General features: G+C 35.8%; 1 long non-coding RNA gene across 1 annotated transcript; it reads right to left on the minus strand.

Moving 5' to 3' along the window:
• Positions 1 to 1,030: 1,030 nt before the first annotated feature.
• LOC132311354 (uncharacterized) lies at positions 1,031 to 19,451 on the minus strand. The gene is made up of 4 exons (XR_009482940.1): positions 19,271 to 19,451; positions 19,106 to 19,138; positions 16,718 to 16,769; positions 1,031 to 1,310 (listed from the first exon to the last, which is right to left on the minus strand). It is a non-coding gene; the product is annotated as an uncharacterized LOC132311354 (long non-coding RNA).
• Between the last annotated feature and the right edge of the window lie 426 nt (positions 19,452 to 19,877).

The raw sequence follows: 19,877 nt of genomic DNA on the forward strand, positions 1-19,877 counted from the left end.
GTTGGACTCAAGAATCACATAATTCGGAGTCCGGACGAAAGAGAAACGGCATGACGAAAAAAAACGAGCACTTAAGAAAAAAAAGGGTAAACTGGTAATTATCTAGGAAGAATCGGGTGCAACCGAGCACACCGTTGGAAAGACAGCGAAAAATTAGTCAAGTTCAAAAAAATATTCACTTGAATCAGAGTCCAGACGAAGGAGAAAAGCCCAAAACAAAAATTGACGTCGCGGCGGCCCGACGAGGGGCAATAACAGCCCCATGCGCACGCCCATGCACGCGGCCATGCACGTTGCACGCGCACTGGGTGCACACATGGCTGGCAACAACCCATAAAGCTGCTGTGTGGTTTTTATTTCAGAAAAATCCAGAATAGAGGCTGAATTTGTAAGTCTAGATGAATTTTTTTGCAAAAACACAAACCCCCTAAAAATTGAGTTTTCTACATGACTCGCGAGAGAATTCAAAAAAAACTCACTGTAAAATGGCCAAAATGCCCTCCCAAGAAATCTGTTCAAAAGAGCTAAAAAGCTGCTAAAATGAAAACTAGAAGCTAAAACTTCACGAGGGATTTCCGGTACCAAGACAATGTTTTCTGGAAAAACACGAAGAAGAAACCCTCCCTAAAATCACGTTTTCTAATCGACCATGTCGAAAAGAGAAAATAAAACTGATGTGAAAGGTCTAGAATACCTCTAGATCAGATTATGCAACAAAACCTCAAAATAAGTTCCTAAGAGGCTCAAATTGCCAAGGAATAGGTTTTTCTTGAAAACGATCATGTACGCAAACGTAACTTACCTATTAGGACGTGCTACAATGGTCCATGGCTTAAAAATACCACCGATGCAAAATCCGACCCCCCAACGAGCAAAAAGGCAAAGTTGAACAAGAAAAGGGAAATTTGAAAACCAAAATTAACAAATGATTTCAAATTACCGTTTGGCCCTTGGCACTTCATACATGATTAATGAGACCCTATGAAAAAATAAAAATGGAATTCCCACACCCGATGCAAGCTTAGTGAAGCAATGACTCGACATTTTTCAATATTTTCATAATATTTCATGAAGTTAAAAGTTACATAGGATACAAATTAGATGTCATTGGCCTATGGCCTCATCTCATACATGTCAAATACATCGTAAAGAGTGTACTTATGTACACATTACAAAAATAGAATCAAATTTACACATTTTGACATATAAAGCTATAAATGGCATTTCAAGCCAACATTTACAAGAAATGAGAACTTCAAGTCAACAAATAATCCAAGCAAGATGTGAATCCCGAATCTTGATCCCGGTACCTGAAAAATGTCCCCACTACGTGGGTGAGTAACATAAAGCTACTCATAGGAGATAAACACGCATCGACCTAACGTTTTACAATTATATCACCTTAAGGTGAAACATGTCAAAGAGGCTCATGTCACCTAACGTCTATGCCGAATGAGACTCAGGGATCATCCTAAGCTACTCATGCAATTTAAAGTGAACAACCGCATACAAGTATACATGCTCAAGTATACTAAACAATATTAAACATGTTATACAACATACAAGCATACATTTCCAAGTATACTAAACCACATTAAGACAAATCATGCAATGTCTAAGCATATTTACACAAGTATACATTTTATATGAAAATCTCGTAAATCAAGTATACCGACACAAGTATACTAAGCTAAGACAGATACGCCTAAAACAAGTATACACGGCACAAGCATACTAAATCTAAACTCACAGAGCAAACATACAAGTTCAAATACACAACATGAGATCTAAATGCACAAAACAAGTATACAGTTTCAAGTATGCTAAGTAAGATTCAACTATCCAAAGCAAGCATTCATTCTCAAGCCACAAGTAATTCATGATTAACAACTTGAAATTGAATGCGAAATCAAAGTAGAAAGACTAGGACATGTGGTCACTAGACCAAGCAAGTGTTTCCGGGTAATTATAACCCACAAGGTACTACCAAGTGCGCACATGCATAAGTTATTTCGGGCAATTACGACCCACAAGGTACTACCTAGTGCGTACTTATGACTTAGAAGACTTTTGTCTCCGTACTAGAGCCAAACCCTAGCCATCACGTGAAATATGTCCTTACAAGCTTACCAAAATCAATAAGTCCAAAACTTATACAAAAATCAATAAGTTAGACCAAACATATACCAAATTCACTATTGCATAAAGCCATCTTCCATGCACAAATAAGGTTGAATCCACACAAACCATGTCCTAGAATTCAAGTCTAAATAGTATATAACATGTTAAGCCTTCAATATGCAATTTATACACCAAAACAATAATATTTTACAATAATTGAACCACATTACCACAATAAGCCACAAGTACTAAATAAGTCCGAATTTAGTAACTAGCTTCCGAAATAAACAATTGTAATATTCTAACAAGCTATACACCTACACAGGATATATCTAAACAAGATATGTAAGTCAATGATATTCTATATCATGCTAAGTCCAATTACCATTTCAAGATGTCTCAAGTACTAACTCTACATCAAATTAGTAACATGCTCACAAGGTGATTAAACAGACCACATTTCAAGGGATTATCAACCTATTATCTTCAATATCAATTTAAGTGACCAACACACTCAAAATAAAATTAATAAAGCTCATTAATTAATTTTTCTCTAGATTTTCAAACATATCTAAATGTCCTCAATTTAATATATGTTAAAGAACTCACCAAGGCCTACTTTAATATCACATTACAAGTTGATTCCAATCTTGATAGAACTAGGTGAATGAAACTTTCGCAAAAGATAAATATTAAATAAAATTTGCAATTCTTATTCAAATAACCCCAATTTAATATATATCAACCACCATACCAAGGCCTAAATTTCTAACATGCCACAATTTAATTTTAAGTTACCTAGCATCATGAGAATTAAATCTTAAACAAAGAAAATAATTAAATTAAATTATAAAAACTTAAACAAGGCATGCTCACAAGTTGTATATGCTTATAAAACAATCAATACAACAATAATATAAACCTAAGACACCCCCCACCTCAATTTGAGATGAAAATCTCAAAAGCCATCAAAACGAAACGGCTCCGAATCCGACAACGCTTCGGGGTTTCGTCGGGGACAACGCCATGAACGATAAACTCCAAAGAGGACCCATGAAAATCACAACTTGACTTCAAAACCAAACTCAAAATTTAACCAGAAATGAGTTCTAATAAGGGTGAAAGAAGTGCGTAGTCAACACAAACACAAAACGCAAAGGCTCTACTATGTTCTGACAAAGAAATGAAGTTTAAATGACGAGAGAGAAGGTAGCAGCTTCCCTTGGGCTGCCATGGAAGCTTCAGGTCGTGCAAGAGAGTGGGGAAAATGAAAAAATAAAATATCTCATCCCCCTTTTATAAAAATCTCAAAAAGTGCCCCGAAAAGGCCCCTCCGTGTCCGGAAAAGTGAAATTTGAGCAGACGCACCCAAATGATGAAACTCTATGAATAAAAAAGATTTAAAATGAGAAAATAAGAATAACGGAAGAAACGGCGTCAAAAACTGAGTCTCGAGCAGAAAGTTATGCCCCAAACAAGTTTGGCGCAAACTAGGGCCAGAAATCCTGAAATTGGAAACATCGACCAGAAGGGACTTGTAAGAGTTTACAACTTGACAAAAAGTGAAAATGAATCATATACGAGGATCCAGGCTCAAAACAAGATAATTTGCAACAACTTTCATTAATTGCACAAGGGCCCCACAAAAAGGGTTAACTGCAAAACTGCCCCAGAATGAAAATATCTTCTAAAAGATATTTTCTTAGATACCCCTGAAATAAAATATCTTCAAAAGATATTTACGAAAAACACCCCAAGAAAAGAAATTAATTTCAAAGAATTATGCATCCGTGCCCCTATGGACACCGGGAGTAACCAGAATACTTTCCTACAAAAGTAAAGATACGTATTTCGTGGAAACCACTTACGATAAAGATACGTGAAGTCAAAAACCAACTCCGAGCACAAGAAGTGAGGTTTTGCCAACAAACTGACAAACAGAGAAAAGATGAAATAGGAAAAAGGACGAAATAGGAATAAGGACAAAAAATGAATAGTGTCGAAAAACAAAAATTGTGGAAATGACTCGGTCCTCAAAGGAAGTTGTCAATCCACGGAAATGAGTCTCAGAAACCATTTCCGAGCACTCAAGACGACACTAAGTGACGAAAAACCATCCTCAGAAAAGAAAAGACAACGGAAAAAAAATTTATCCGAAAAATTTGAGGAAAAATAAAAAGGAAGAAAATGACCGGGTCATTACAACCTTCCCACCTTAAAGGGATTTTGTCCCCGAAATCCAGCCCCAACAAAACAAAAGGCGAAATTAGGATAACTACTGAGTACATCTCCGAGTACCCTATGACATGCTACGAGAGCAATTCCAAAACTAGAAGACAAGACGCAAACCAATGTCATTCGCACCCATGTACTTACGACAGGACAACCTCTCAAAAGAAAAATGACCGCACGGCCACACGACAAGTCAAAGGTCACTCACAGAACCCAACGCCAGACAAAGGAACGGAAGACAACAACCATAAGCATTTCTCTTGATGAACCATCATACCGATCCAAAAACAACCCCCAAAAGAACTCCAAGATAATCATGTATCAAATTAAGGTACAGAAAAAAGACAACATGGTAGTACGAAGGGACTTCTAAGAGATACTTTTTTCGTGGAAACCACTTAAGATAAAGATACGTGAAGTCAAAAACCAATTCCGAGCACAAGAAGTGAGGTTTTGCCAACGAAGTGATAGACGGGGAAAAGACGAAATAGGGAAAAGGACGAAATAGGAATAAAGACAAAAAGTGAATAGTATCGAAAAACGAAAATTTTGGAAATGACTCAGTCCTCAAATGAAGTTGTCAATCTACGGAAAAGAGTCTCAGAAACCATTTCCTAGCACTCAAGACGACACTAAGTGACGAAAAACCATCCACAGAAAAGAAAAGACATTGGAAAAAAAATTTATCCACAAAATTTGAGGAAAAAGGATAAGGAAGAAAATGACCGGGTCATTACATATACTTAATATTTTTTATGTAAAATAAATTATAATTGTAATATTATAATAAAGGATGCAGGGTGTTTTGCAATCCCTGGTTTTAGGGGTACAAATTAGTTATGTTGAATAATTTAGTTACCTTCCCAAAAATGGGGGCAAATAGGAGGAAAATGTTACCAAGTTTAATGAAACTTTTATTATATCACCCATTTTGCCCTTACTTTTTATGTATGAGTCCTAGCTAGGGAATTTTTTTATTCTCCTTAACCTTTTTTAAGGATTCAAATTATAACCTTACCTGGAGTGATGTCAGCACAATTTTTATACTTGTCTTAATACTTATTACTTATATATTTTTCTTTTAAATGTGAAAGGCTATAGTGGTAAATTCAATAAAATAATTTCATTGTAACGACCCGGTCATTTACCTCCCTTTCCTTTTTCCTGAAATTTTACAGATAAATTTTTTCTGTTTAATTTTCTTTTCTGAGCTCTGTTCCTTGTCGCTTAGTGTCATCTCGAGTGCTCGGAAATGGTTTCCGAGACTCTTTTCCGTAGATTGACCACTTTCTTTGAGGATCGAGTCATTTCTGCATTTTCACTTTTTTGACACTATGCGCCTTTCGTTTTTTTCCCTATTATGTCTTTTCCCCGTTTGTCACATTATTGGCACAACCTCACTTCTCATGCTCAGAGTTGGTTTTTGACTTCACATGCCTTCATCTTCAGTGGTTTCCTCGAAATACGTATCTTTACTTTTGCAAGAGAGTACTCTGGTTGCTCCCGGTGCCCATAGGGGTATGGATGCACAATTCTTCAGAATCTTTTTCATTTCTTGAGGTGTTTTTCATAAATATCTTTTGAAAATATTTTATTTCAGGGATATCTAAGAAGATATTTTCATTCTGGGCAGTTTCGCAGTTAACCCTTTTTGTAGGGGCCATCGTGCAATTAACGAAAGTTATTGCAAAATATCTCTTCTGGAGCCTGGATCCTCGTACGGGATTCATTTTCACATTTCATCGAGTCGCGAACTCTTAAAATTTCCTTCTGGTCGTTTTCTCCAGTTTTAGGGATTTCTAGCCCCGGTTGCCGCCGAACTTGTTCAGGGCATAACTTTCTGTTCGGGACTCGGTTTTCGACGCCGTTTCTTCCGTTATTCATATTTTCTCATTTTGAATCTTTTTCATTCATAGAGTTTTGCTGTTTGAGTGCGTTTACTCAAAATCCACTTTTCCAAACCCGGCGGGGCCCTTTTGGGGCACTTTTTGTGATTTTCTATAAATAAGGGGTTTGAAAAATTAAAACATAATTTTCCTCTTCTTCCCCACACGTTCTAGACCAGATCCCACAACCGTCCATGACTGCCATCTTCTCTCTCCTCTTTTGATTCACTTTTCTTTGATGAAAAGTCTTCGGCCTTAACGTTTAATGCTTGTCTTGACGCCGCGCACCTTTTACCTTTATTAGAATCCATTTCCGACCATTTCTTGAGTTTGGGTTTGAAGTCAAGTTTGGATTTTCATGGGGCTTCTTGCGGATTCTTGTTCCCGATGTAGTCCCCGACAAAATCTCTCGGTATCGTCAGATTCGGAGCACTTTCGTTTCAGTAGGGATTTGAGATTTTCATCTCAAATTGAGGTAGGGGATGTTCTATGTTTAAATTCTTGTTATATAGCATGTTTGTGATGTTTATACAACTTGTTGGCATGATTAAATATAAAATCTAGAGATTTTATTATTTATTTTTCTTGTACGAGATCCGATTTTCCCGGTTGCTCATGACTTGGTTTAAACATGTAACATAATATTATATTGCCCCTTGATATGCTCATTGTCGTGTATTAAATTTGGAACATTTGAATAAGTATTAAAGATTTTATTTAATATTTATCTTTAGTGAAAGATTAATTCACATGGCCTTACCTAGTTTGAAATCAATATGTGTCAGCATATTATATTAGGCCCTAGCATGCTCATCAACATAAATTAAATTAGGAGTAATCGGAATTGTTTAAAACTCTAGAGAATATTTAATTAATTGATTAATTAATTTGCCCCAAGTGTACTATTTACTCCATTTAATTTTCGACTTGATATTCATGATGTATATGTCATCTAGTTTCATATATATTAAATCTAGAATATTTGATTAGGTTTTTAAATCTATCATTTATTATTTTTCTAGTATTAAAGTTTAATACTCATGGTCGTATCTTGCATGTAATTCACTTGTATTATGTTTTTAAAACAAGTCTTGACATGTTGTATAACATACATTAAATTGAGGTCACTTGAATGACTTTTAAAATCTAGAGATTTTAATTAAATGAATTAATTAAAATCCATTTAATGATTCCATGAACTAGATTAAGTTTATAACCTTGTATTCATGATTTCCTTGACAAGTTTTTTCACGTGTATCAAATCAAGAATAATCGGATAAGTTTTGAAACTTATATTTAATTAATTCCTTTGTATGGAACTTAATTCACATGGTTGCATCTTGTATGAAATGAACTTGTAACTTGACATTGAACTTGGCCTTGACATAATCCTTGACATGCCTTGTTATAGAACACTTGAACTTATCTTGAAATCTTGATAACTTGATCCCTTGAGTAGATTAAGTTCCCTTTTTATGCTCCCATCGATATAATCATGACCCCTTGTATCTAGGCTTCATTAACGTATTTAATGAACATGCACTTATCTTGAAATGGTTTAATTACACACGTGTTGCTTAGAAGGTAATTGAATTATGTATCTTATACTTGTGGTATATTTTTTTCAATGAATTCCAAGCACTATATATCATGGTGGTTGTCTATATAGTTGCACACTGTGATTTCTTGACATTTCACTTACCATCATAGTTGAGTACTTAGAGCATGACTTGTATGTTCCAAAATCTTGGCTGTGCATGAAATGTGATTAATACATTTCTTGTATTTGATACAATCTTGACTTGCACAACTTGTTGATTTTGGGACTTGGGATATCAATCAAGAATTGACATGGCTAGGACTTGGTTCTAATACGGAGGAATGTCCTCTTACAACTATAGTGCGCACTAGGGGAAAGATACACATGGGTCAGTAACCCTAAAGAGATCTCAAGAGTACGGTTTTAATCCGGGCGATATCCGAGTTTCCACATTGGTTGGTTTCACTCTTTAAATTTCAAGTTGTTATTCCTTGAAGATTTAAACTTGTCATGTTATGTGAAATGCTCCAACAGTGTTTCATTGCACAGATATTATGCCCCATTCGTGATTTCAAGTATACTCCTTGTCATGTTAATTGCATCGATAATGTAATTCTTGTTAACATATGTCTGAGCATACTTAGTGTTATGTTATAAGGAATGTTCCATCCTTGTATACTTGCATAGATATTATGCCTTGTTCTTGATTCCGTGTATAATTCTCATCGTGTTAATTGGTTTAATTCCAATCATGTAAATTGCATTGATAATGTGATCCTTATATTCCATTGTTTTCGTGTCGTGTTGTATGGATTGTCCCTAACCTTGTTCAATTGCATAGATAATATGATTCATGGAAAATGGTAAACTTGTCATGTTGATCTGTATTCAAGTATCTTTCTTATCGTGTTCTTTACACTATCCCAAACTTGACTTGTTTCATATGTGTATATGCATCATGATTCTTGTTGCTTATGCTCGATGAGAGCTTAGGATGCGCCCTGAGTCTCACTTTGACATAGACGTTAGGTGGCATGAGCCCCTTTGACATGTTTCACCTTAAGGTGATAAAATTGTAAAATGTTAGGTCGATGCATGCTCATCTCCTACGAGTAGCTTTATGTTGCTCACCCCTACTTACTAGGGCATATTTCAGGTAAGAAGACTTGGTTCGTGATGCTTAGCATTCCTTGGATGTCGTGTAGCTTTCAAGTTTCCATTTCATGTAAATGTTAGCATGAAATGTCATTTTGTAGACTTATATGTAAAACTTATATTCTTTGATTCCATGTATGTAATGTGTACTTAAGTGCACTCCTTTCAATGTATGCAATATGTATGAGATAAGGCCGGAGGCCATTGACAGGTATATTGAATTTTTTGTAACTTCTAAATTCTGGAGATATTAGGAAAATATTGAAAAACGCCAAGTCATTGCCTCACCATGGTTGCATCAGGTGTGAAAATTCCGTTTTCATTCTTTCATAGGGTCTTATAAATCATGTTTGAAGTGTGGCCAAGGGCCAAACGGTCATTTGATCCTATTTTGTATTTTTGGATTCCGAGTTTTCATTCCAAGTTCCATTTTTGCCTTTTTGCCCGTTAGGGGGTCGGATTTTGTATCGGTTGTATTTTTAAGTCGTGGACTATTGTAGCACGTCCAAATAGGTAAGTTACTTTTGCGTGCATGGTCGTTTCCGGGCAAAACCTTATCGTTTGTGTTTTGAGCTTCCTATGGACTCATTTTGAAGTTTTGTTGCATAATCTGATTTTAGGGCACTTAGGGGTTTTCCTTCAGGAAATAAATTCCGTTCTTGACATGGTCACTTAGAAAACATGATTTTAAGGGGGGCGGGGGGGTGGGGAGGGGTTTTTTTTCGTGTTTTTCCAGAAAATGTCATCTTGGTATCGCAAATCCATCGCAAAGTTCAGCTTTCTATTTTTTTTATTTAGCAACTTTTTGGACCTCCATGACCAGATTTCATGGAGGGGCATTTCGGGCATTCTATATTGCATTTTTTGTTTTTAATTCTCTTGCGAGTCACGTAGAAAATTCAATTTTGAGGGGGGTTTCTTCTTTGTGTTTTTCCAGAAAAATTGATCTTCTTACCCGTTTTTTATCTCAGATGTAGACAGATCCTATAGCAACTTTTTGCCCTTTTGTCCAGTTCTGATCTAGGGGCATTTTGGGGATTTCACAGTAAATTTTTTTCGATTCCGTCTGCAATGTCGGGTAGAAAACTCGATTTTAGGGAGGGTTTCTTCTTCGTGTTTTTCCAGAAAAACTCATCTTGGCCTCCGTTTCAAGTCTCAGTTCTGGAATCTCACTTTTTTTTTCTTGCTGTCAGCTTGTGCATGCCATTGGGCACCGACATGGGCACCGGTGGGCTCGTGCATGGGCGCCGTGTGTGCCATGGCCTTCGTCGGGCCACCGCGACGTCTCAACTTCAAACCCTCATTTCTCCCTCATCCGGACTCCAAATCGAGTGAACTTTTTTTTGAACTTGACTAATTTTTCGCTGTCTTTCCAACTGTGTGCTCGGTTGCACCCGGATCTTCCTGGATAATTACCAGTTTACCCTTTTAGCCTTAAGTGCTCGTTTTTCTTCGTCAGGCCTTTTCTCCTTCGTCCGGACTCTGAATCATGCGATTATTGAGTCCATCCTGATTATTTTTTTGTTGTCTTTCTAGCGGTGTGCTCAGTGGCACCCGAATCCACATTTTTTAAAAATGACTATTTTGCCCCTAGGAGTTTATTTGTCATATTTTTGATCTTTTGTTTCTGCATCAGTTCTTATTAAGTTCCACGACCTCATGAAAGGTCATTTTGACTTCTTAGAGTCTTGTTTTTTGTTTTCGCTTTCGCATATCGGATCCATAATCGGGTCAATCTTCGGTTCATCACAGGACACGCTAGCCTAAAAACCAGGGTCGTCACATTCATTTTTTTTCAAACATGATCAGGTGCTAAGGATGCAACTCGAGCGGGTTGTTTCAATCGATCAAAACAAACGCCTAAATATTTGTACTATTGGAAAGTACCATAACACCATAGCCGGAACCCTTTCTCAAACCCTACTATTCTGTGTGTTCATTTTTCACCTTGAATAACCACATTTTGGACATGCATTCATGTCCTCATTTTATTTTCTAAACAAACAACAATCTTTAATGCAAGCATATATTTTTTCATACCCCAAATCAAATGTCTTCAATAGCTTCTTTGTTTCAGACATTCCTTAAAAAGGCTGGTTATCTGGTGGAAGCATAAAACGAAGAATTTTAAGAAGCTCATCATATCCGGTGTCAAATAAATTATAAGCAGCTTTATGCAAATATAAAGCAACAGTTGCTAACATAATTGTAAAATGTCGCACAATCTATATATAAAGGAGTTTCAACATGTTCCAATGCCTCTTTAAAGTCACCCTCTTTACTTCCTTCAATATGCTCTGTAGCAGCGTTGTAACAACCTTCACCCTAACCAGACACAATATTGTCCTTTTTAGGCTCCCTCAGATCAAAGACTTCCCAAGGGTCACCCATCCTGGTACTACTACAAGTTAAACACATTTAACTCTGGAATTCTGATAGGTTTACAGCCATCGCGGCTTTAAAACGCATTGTTCATAGAAGGGTGTTAAATCTACATATAGCACTTACCCCCTCCACACCCAGGCGATGTGAGATTGTACACCTATAGCTTGCCCAGTGTGGTAGCCTACTGGTGTCACCTGCACACGTTTACACACACCTGCTCACAAGGTCACCACAATTACCCCTCTTTGGGCCCAACGTCCCCCGTTGGCCACACTTTTGGCTTGGTCAGGCTCTAATACCATTTCTTTTTCAAAAGGTATCAGGCTCTGGGTGAGCCAAAAGTGGACAATATTATGGCGACCTTATGGGCAGGTGTGTGTAAGCGTGTACAGGTGGGAGCAGTAAGCTACCACACTGGGCGAGCTAAAGATGAACAATCCTACATCGCCTGGGTATGGAAGGGGCAAGTGCTATATATAGATTTAACACCCTTCTATGACACAACGTGTTTTAAAGCCGTGATGGTCGTGAACCCATTAGAACTCCAGAGTTAAGCGTGTTTAACCTGTAGTAGTACCAAGATGGATAACCCCTAGGAAGTCTCTGGCCTGGGGAAGCCAAAAGCAGACAATATTATGTCTGGCTAGAGTAAAGGTTGTTACAAATGGTATCAGAGCCTGATCTAGCCGAAAGTGTAGCCAAAAGGGACGTTGGGCCTAAAGGGGGGGTGATTGTGGCGACCTTGTAGGCAGGTGTGTGTAAGCGTGTGCAAGTAGCACCAGTATGCTACCACATTAGGCGAGCTACAAGTGCACAATCCCACATCGCCTGGGTGTGGAAGGGGCAAGTGCTATATGTGGATTTAACACCCTTCTATGACATAACGCATTTTAAAGCCATGATGCCCATGAACCCACCAGAACTCCAGACTTAAGCGTGTTTAACCTGGGGTAGTACCAAGATGGGTGACTGTAATGACCCGGACTTTTCCCTCCTTCCCTTTTTTCGGCATTTTTCTTTTCTTTCCAGTTTTGTCTTTTTCCCTATTTCGTCTTTTTCTATTTATAGTTTTCATTGCATAACCTCACTTTTTGTGCTCGGATTTGAGTCCGACTTTACATACATCCATAATATTTAATTTCCATGATGTCTACATTTTTACTTTTGTAGAAAAGCATGCTAGATGTTTACTTTTCTTGTAAAGAGCATAGATACATAACTTTTTGAAAATATTCTTAACTTTTGGGGTTTTAGTATAATTATGTAAAGTAATTATTTTTCGTCTTAGGGACCATTTTGTAATTTAATTTGTAAAATATTTTTAAAAAGGACCTTTTTGCAATTTTTGAAAAGTGTGACAAGTGTCACACTCATATGGTGCCACTTGTTGGCATTGGGTTGGAAAGACTTGGAAGCATAATCTTGTAACACATGGAGGGTGGAGATTCACCCACTTGTTGGCCTAGGATTTGAGCATTTGTTGGCTTGGATGGTTGACAAGTGTAGGCTTACGATTAAGCCTAGGAAGGAGCCATGGATTAGTGACAAGTGTAGGCACCTAATTTAATCTTGCATTGTGTGTGTGTGAGAGGTAGTGCAAGAGCACATAGTGAGTGGAGAATCTCACCACATTTAGTTTAGGGTTTATGTGTTATTTCATTTTTTCTCTTTCCTCTCAAACCCTAACCTAGCCACCATTAAAACAAAGCTTAGTTTAAAGCTTTAAGCTTCATTTTGGCCTCCTTCCACTCACCTTAGACCCATAAACTTGAAATACTTTTGCTTCCTCTCACTCTCCTCTACAAAACCCTAGTTTGGTTTACCATTTTAAGCTTGGTTACTTTGGTTTATAGAGATTCAATTCTCTATTGAGGTAGAGGGTGTTCTAAATTATGTTTTTGATGTTTTATACATTTTATAACTTGGTACAAATGAACTACATGTCTTTAATCTAAATCTTTAAGTTAATAGTTAATGGTACCTTGCATGAAATTAAGCTAAGACATAATTTTTGGAAAGGTCATGACTTGATTCATAACTTATGTTAATTTGAAATCATTTAGGATTGTTTTGAAATATAGAAGAATTAATTAATTAATTTAATTAATTTTTATTTATATGTCCTTATGACTTAAATCAAGTTTTGAAGTGATATAGGTAATGATCATGATAGATTCTTGAACATATATTAAATTGAGCATGTTTGGATGAGAAGTGAAATCTAGAGAAATTAATTGTTTTGTTTAATTAGTTTCTATCCTTGTTGTATTAATGATTTGGGTATGTATTTTATGCCAATTGCATGTTTAAATCATGATTCTAGACTTGTACTATAATTGTGGGATTATGTTCTTAATATTAAAGGACATTGTTATAAAAAGTAACAAGTTGCATAATGATTATTCAACATTCTTTATACCAATGTAGTTGTGAACTTAGGGCATGTATTGTGTTTCCATAATTGGTTTGTGTATGGTAGATGGTCTCATATTGTATATATATGTTTATGTTAATATATATGTGTTGTTGCACAAATTGTTGATTTTAGAAACTTAGGATGTCGTTGTTATGACTACGGTTAGGGCATGGTTCTAGTACGGGGGATTGTCCCTTTACAAGTCTAGTGCGCACATTGGGAGGTTACCCATGGGCTAGTAATCCTAAAATAACTATGGTATCAGTCTGATCCAGCGTTATGTCTAAATATCCACTTTGGTTTGATTTCGCATTTAAATTCCAAGTTGATAACTTTATGAATTTATATCTTATTGCATTGTATTGGAAGTTCTAATGTCGGTTGAACATTATGAATTGATTTATATCAAATTGCAAAGTTGTATAAAGTAGGTTCATGCATGCTCATTCCCTACGAGTAAACTTGTTTACTCACCCTAAAGTTACCGGATGTTTTTCAGGTAAAGAAGCATTATTGTGGGATGCACAACACTCTTAAGATTGCTTGACTACTTGGAGTATTTTTGTTATGTTAGAATATGCACTTATTAGCATATCATGCTCCATTTTGGTTTATTTTGACAAAACATGTATTTAATGTTCAAACTATGTAATGTGCACTTAAGTGCACCTTTTGACATTCTTTGGATGTATATATAATGAGGCCAAGGGCCAAAGACATTTATATGACATGTATGCTAGTTTAACTTCATAGTTTGTTTATGGAATATATGGGATTTCAAGGGTTAAAGGGTCATATTTTGCTTATGACATGCCATGAGGCCGTAGGCCATTATAGCGCGTCTACTTATTCATTTTACGTATGCATGCATGTTTACATTTCACAAAACTCTTAAGTTCCAATTTTTGAACTATTTTTGGATGATTTATGAAAATTTAAGCAAAATTCATGCATTGGGATATCATTTAAAGCTTTATTTTGATTTAGCATGTTTTAGATGCTTGCATGAGGCTAGGGAATGTTTTGAAACTAGTCTGGATCAAATGGGAAGCATGCATAGCTTTAGGATTGAGCCAAGCACCTTCCCCATGGATTGCAGCAGCTTTTTCTACTGCTACTAGGTCCATCGGTCGGCTGATAGCAGTCATCAGCCGACTGATGACCATTCGAGACCAATTCCAGTAGCCATTTTTAGGAAAATCATCGTTTCGGCCAGCTGAGGATTGGGGTTCGGCCGGCTGATCCTCCCTGGAACCTTCCCCTTTTGATTTTCTTGAACAGCTTTGTTACATCAACTTCAGAGAGCCATAACTCCTTCATTTCTAGTCCAAATCAGGTTGTTCTTGAGTCTAAATTCAAGACCTTGAAGTTATCTTTCCAATGGTACCAACCAAGCATCAAAACTCCAATTGTAGTGAGAGTTATTACAGTTTTAGTAAGATAGGGTCGCGGTATCTCTAAATCGGAGAATGCCGTTTTGTTCTTATTTTCATATCTTTTCCATCCGGACTCTGAATCAGGTGATTCTTAAGTCTAACTTTATTAATTTTTTGTTTTATTTCCAATGGTATGCTTGATAGAATCCATTTCTCTATAAAATGACCATTTTACCATTGATCCATCTCTTGTAAGGTTTCAAAACCCTTGTTTTCTTCTTGCTTCCGTTCTCGGGACTACTCGGGAAGCCACCTTTGTGTCTTAGGGATGACGTACATATCTAGAGACCTTGGTTTTGTCCTTCGCTTTCGTATTTTGGATCCATTCACGGATCATCTTCGGGTAATCAGAGGACGCACTGGGTTCGAAAATCCAGGGTCGTCACAGTGACCCTTGGGAAGTCTCTGGTCTGGGGGAGCCAAAAGCCGACAATATTGTGTCTGGCTAGGGTAAAGGTTGTTATAAGCGTCGTCTTCATCACCAAAATATGCATCCCTGAACATCTCATACATTTCAGGTATTTCCATACAATCTTGATCGCCTTCATTTACTACTTGTGTATTCCTCCTCTCCATGAAAGACCCATTCCCTTTTCCACTATATGCTCGTACACCTTACAGTAATGTTGATATTGTGAATTTAAACAAAGTTTACAGAGTATAAAATGGTATCTCGATTCTTTGCATTACCTCGAGCCCAAGCGAAAAATCTTTTTGCTCCATTTGTATAATCTTATGAAGCTTTACAATTGAAGACTTAAAACATTTAATTTTTACAAAAATAACAGGTATAATGTTTTAGCTTTTATACCTGTCATCAAGTTGCATCCAGCCTTTATCCCCCATAGCTCCTTGCTGACTTATTCAATAACTCTAGTAGAAGTTATTAATAACCCAAACCAAGTTCGTCATGAGTCAAAAATAGATCATTTTGTGATTATATATCTAGACTATGGCCACTTTACTAATTGCATTTTTGTTAGTAATTAAAAAAAAAAATCCAATTGAAAAAGTTAGCATTAAATTTAAGTCTAAATTTATTACCACTAATCAAAATTGAATCTCAAACACAGAAAACTCATAAGCTAATATGAGTATGTTCAATTAAATACATGCATATACTATATAATCACTGCATAGTCAGAGACCTTGCATCAATTGCATTTTTCGAAGAAAAAAAAAAATTCTGAATATATATGTGAGCACCAATGACAAAATGCACAGAAATAAGCAGATGAAGCATCCAATCAAGATGTTACCAAATTTCCCACTAAAGAAGAGCAATGGCAGACTATGATGTTGAGTAGTTTCTAATCAGTATCTAGATTTTTGTTAGTCAAAGACATTATAAATGGTATACCCTCTTAAAAACGGTCTCTTGACTAAAGAGACTGTTTACCTCTGCCAAATTCTGAACTTGTTATATTTCAATTAGTTTTTAGCAAGACTGATTGCTAATTTAACTGAACTGAAGCCAATTCAGAAAAAAGAAACTAAGTTTTCTGAAAAACTGCACCATAAATGTTTAGATTGCTTCATATCTTACCTTGATTCACCAGCTAAATCAGCCGAGCAAAAGGACAAAAATTTTCACCATCCTGTAATGAGCCATTGAGATAAATAAGAAATGATAAAGAGAGAATCAACACCATGTATAAAATATTGTGTAACATTAAAAGACGAAAAAGGTTTCTAGCGATGACAAGGCAGAAGAAGCATCCCAATTACATAACAAAGGCAGAAATACAAATAGACAAGATACAAAAAATAGTAGTGAGTAAAAGTTGTTGTCTGTATCATTAAGCAACAGCCAAAGGACTCGAGAAAATAGGATTATTATTAGTAATAATGAAAGATGAGCAAAAATAACTATTAGGTTTATATAACTTAGAACTGAACGTAAGTCTCGATCCTTTAAATTAAATTCAAAAGATATCTTTCTTTTTTTAATTAAAAGTTCAAAACCTTCAACAACTAGCAAGTACTTGTTTGGAAATTGAAATTGGAATGCATTATCAGAAAGCCAATCAAATAACATGAGTGATTAAAGGGTAAGCTGAGTCAAAAATTTACTCCAAGGCAAAGTTCCAGCAATCTAGAGTTCCACTCCAAGACAGCAAACAAGGAAGTTCAGATATTTTGTTTTAGTTCTCCCATTATGTTCTCTTGTTATATGGCAATGCATCAACAACCAAGTAAAAAGTCATGCGAATACTAAACAAACAATGGATATTGCAGAATGGTTAATTGTCTCCAAATAGTTGTCAACCCCGAAGTGTCGTCAAGTGTATTACCAAAATTTTGCCATCCAAAAGCATTATAACATCCAGTATGTTGTTAAAAATAGTATTACAACTACTGTAAGAAATAAATTATTGTTAAACCATTTTCATGCTTTCTATGAAAATGAAATTGTTCTGATAAAAAAAAAATTCATATAAATTGTTCTATGAAAATGAAACTGTGGCTTTATCATGGTTTCTGAAAGCGTCCAACTGAAGCTTTCTAGGTCATCTAAACTTGATGCTCACAACAGAACAAAAGAAAATTAAATGAGAAGAAGACTAAGAAGATTTCAAAGGCAGAAATATCATGCCAAAGAATAAGGGCTAATGAACCTACTGCACCAAGTAAGTCATGAACCTAGTTCCATGACACCTAGGTTATTTCAGTAATATTGGCAATCCAACATGGATGACACCAATAAAATTTTTAGCATTCAGAAAATGATAGCCCTTTGAGGGGGAAGAGGTTTCTAGCCAATTTTAAGGGTAACTTAGAAAAAAATTGTGGACATAAAATTTTTGTAATGCAATTCATTATCCTTTAGACTCGCCCGGAAGCCCACTTACTGGCCTTTATTTATAGGAGAAACTACATAGCAAAATTAGTACTCACAGGATTGTAAATATGCATTCACAAATCTCCTTCTGTTTATCACTGTCTTCATAATATATTTTTTCAATGTGACATAACAATGGCCAATTGTACCTGGACTCTGTTTAAGTAAAGAAGAAAAAGATATGTTCCGTAATTTATGGTCACTATACACCACCAATTTTTAATTATTATTACGAAATCCCTTATTCAATGTGATTGAAATTGACAATACAAAACCTTCTCCATCACTATTAAAATTTCTTAAACTAAGAACGGTTGAAAATTAGTGGCAACACGACAATTTTAATGTTGTATTTTATGAGTTATATGGATCATCCAAATTACTAACTGTGGCCATTTTCAACATGGCATGGAACAGAGAATTGGTTTCCAAGGTTATATCAATGAGACTTTTGTTAGATTGGGTTACTAATACCAGGATCTGCACTCCAAATTCTAACCTTAAGGGGTTATTTGTAATGGTTTAAATTTAGAATATATTTCTTGTGAGCTTCTAAAACATGTTTACAAAATGTTCTTACAGTAGAATGTTGCCTTATCATGATTATATGTAAATTGGAACTTATTTTTTAATTTTTCTTTTCCCCTTTTTCGCTTTTTCATTCTGGTAAAGCTTGCATTTAGCTAGCAATATTTTATAGGGAACTTTCAAAAACACCTATTTATTAACTATTGAGATAGGTAATCACCATTTATTAACTTTTGAGACAGGCAATCTTACAAGAAAATTGAAGAATTAACAAAAATTTCTATTTCTATTCTGATAAAAAAGAAAAAAATACCCCTTTTTTTCTTTTGGCAATTGATAATAAATCCTTATTCCAAGAGGCAATGGTATCATTTTTCATTATGAGTATCAAATCAACCAAATACGTACAAACACATGAACTAAAATCATCTCACCAGAAAGTAATGACAATGGACAGTTGATTGATTGAAATTATCCGCACATGGTGACATTTGCAGAGAGAGAGACTCTACAAATTGCTAAGGGAACACAGAGATGATCAAAGAGGAAGTTAAAAAATAGTACCTGTGTTAGAGAGGGTTAGACTAATCCACCATGCTGTGAAAGATGAAAAAAAAAAAAGAAAATTGATGAGAAGAAAGAGATCGAGGAGAAGAACAGAGACGAGAGTTCAGAGAAAAATAGAGATAAAAACCAAATATATATATATATATATATATATATACGTACTTGGGTAATTTTCGTCTAAAGGTGAAACTCGCAAAAGATGAAGCTCCAAAAAAATTGTGCTTGGACTTAGAAAGGGCTACGATTTCATATGGATTCAAGAGAAAGAGAGGGGTGTTTTGGTTGATTGATGTGTGCGAAGTTTGGGAGCAGTAATGAACTTTTTCGCGCACCACTTGATGAAAACAATTGTCGGGAAACTTAACTTTTCCCAAAAATATACTTAACCCTATTCCATAACGGGCCATGTGGGCCTGTTATAGAAAGTCCTTTCTACAATGGGCTATGCAGGCCTATTGTAGAAGAATTCCTTTCTACAATGGTTCATGCAAGCCTATTGTAAAGAGCTCTTTCTACAAGGGATTTGTGGGCCTGTTGTAGAAAATGTGTTATTACAGACTTATTTTCTTGTAATACGTTGTCTATTGTATGGATGTTGTGTATTTAATTATAATGTTTAAGGTGGTTTATTCAGAGGCGTAGACGAGTTGCCATGGTATAAACAGATTGCCATTGAATTGTGTGAACAAAACACATAAATTAATAACATGGAGAATTTGTTATTCTAAAGCATGGACAAAAACATACTTGTGGAGGGATAAATGAGTTA

This window comes from Cornus florida, unplaced genomic scaffold, assembly GCF_030987335.1.
Source record: "Cornus florida cultivar Cherokee Brave unplaced genomic scaffold, ASM3098733v1 CherokeeBrave_3.0.0_Hap2_Chr06, whole genome shotgun sequence".
NCBI lineage: Eukaryota > Viridiplantae > Streptophyta > Magnoliopsida > Cornales > Cornaceae > Cornus > Cornus florida.